This window comes from Anomaloglossus baeobatrachus, chromosome 12 (assembly GCF_048569485.1).
Source record: "Anomaloglossus baeobatrachus isolate aAnoBae1 chromosome 12, aAnoBae1.hap1, whole genome shotgun sequence".
Lineage (NCBI taxonomy): Eukaryota > Metazoa > Chordata > Amphibia > Anura > Aromobatidae > Anomaloglossus > Anomaloglossus baeobatrachus.
The window spans coordinates 9,807,294-9,809,486 of record NC_134364.1 but is presented as its reverse complement, the minus strand read 5'-3'; positions in this window follow the sequence as shown (position 1 = coordinate 9,809,486).

Genomic DNA, 2,193 nt, shown 5'->3' with positions numbered 1-2,193 from the left:
GTATATGGGGGCACTCTCCTGCAGGCACTGTATATGGGGGCACTCTCCTGCAGGCACTGTGTATGGGGGCACTCTCCTGCAGGCACTGTATATGGAGGCACTCTCCTGCAGGCACTGTATATGGGGGCACTCTCCTGCAGGCACTGTGTATGGGGGCACTCTCCTGCAGGCACTGTGTATGGGGGCACTCTCCTGCAGGCACTGTGTATGGGGGCACTCTCCTGCAGGCACTGTGTATGGAGGCACTCTCCTGCAGGCACTGTATATGGGGGCACTCTCCTGCAGGCACTGTGTATGGGGGCACTCTCCTGCAGGCACTGTATATGGGGGCATTCTCTTTCAGGCACTGTATATGGGGGCACTCTCCTGCAGGCACTGTATATGGGGGCATTCTCTTTCAGGCACTGTATATGGGGGCACTCTCCTGCAGGCACTGTATATGGGGGCATTCTCTTTCAGGCACTGTATATGGGGGCACTCTCCTGCAGGCACTGTATATGGGGGCATTCTCTTTCAGGCACTGTATATGGGGGCACTCTCCTGCAGGCACTGTATATGGGGGCATTCTCTTTCAGGCACTGTATATGGGGGCACTCTCCTGCAGGCACTGTATATGGGGGCATTCTCTTTCAGGCACTGTATATGGGGGCACTCTCCTGCAGGCACTGTATATGGGGGCACTCTCCTGCAGGCACTGTATATGGGGGGCACTCTCCTGCAGGCACTGTGTATGGGGGCACTCTCCTGCAGGCACTGTATATGGAGGCACTCTCCTGCAGGCACTGTATATGGGGGCACTCTCCTGCAGGCACTGTGTATGGGGGCACTCTCCTGCAGGCACTGTGTATGGGGGCACTCTCCTGCAGGCACTGTGTATGGGGGCACTCTCCTGCAGGCACTGTGTATGGAGGCACTCTCCTGCAGGCACTGTGTATGGGGGCACTCTCCTGCAGGCACTGTATATGGGGGCACTCTCCTGCAGGCACTGTATATGAGGGCACTCTCCTGCAGGCACTGTGTATGGAGGCACTCTCCTGCAGGCACTGTATATGGGGGCACTCTCCTGCAGGCACTGTGAAGACACATAAGAAGCAGCCATCTTTGGCAGAGTCGGCAGATACGGATATTTACGGTTTCGCTGTCATCGCTGTTTGCGGTTTCGGTGCTCGGTCATCGCACATATTGCGGCTGATCCTCTCCTCACAGGATGAGCAGCAATCAGCCATAATAATGTCCTCTTCAATCAGTCACTTTCATCTTCAGGCGTCTCACGAGGAGCCCGGTGACCCCGCACCGCCATCTCTGCTCCACTGGAGAGGAGCCACCGCTCCCCAGAACCTGCCAGAACCAAGAAGAGATAGCAGCAGAACCAGCGCCGGACCCTGCCGAAACATGGGAATGTCCACCGGCGCCAACCAGAGGGGAAATTATGGGATAGATAGAGGGATAGATAGATAGAGGGATAGATAGATAGATAGATAGATAGATAGATAGATGGATAGATAGATAGAGGGATAGATAGATAGAGGGATAGATAGATAGAGGGATAGATAGAGGGATAGATAGATAGAGGGATAGATAGAGGGATAGATAGATAGATAGATAGATAGATAGATAGATAGATAGATAGAGGGATAGATAGATAGATAGATAGATAGAGGGATAGATAGATAGATAGAGGGATAGATAGAGGGATAGATAGATAGATAGATAGATAGATAGATAGATAGATAGAGGGATAGATAGATAGATAGAGGGATAGATAGAGGGATAGATAGAGGGATAGATAGAGGGATAGATAGAGGGATAGATAGAGGGATAGATAGAGGGATAGATAGAGGGATAGATAGAGGGATAGATAGAGGGATAGATAGAGGGATAGATAGAGGGATAGAGGGATAGATAGAGGGATAGATAGATAGATAGATAGATAGAGGGATAGATAGAGGGATAGATAGATAGATAGATAGATAGAGGGATAGATAGAGGGATAGATAGATAGATAGATAGATAGAGGGATAGATAGAGGGATAGATAGATAGATAGATAGATAGAGGGATAGATAGATAGAGGGATAGATAGATAGATAGATAGATAGATAGATAGATAGATAGAGGGATAGATAGAGGGATAGATAGATAGATAGATAGAGGGATAGATAGAGGGATAGATAGATAGATAGAGGGATAGATA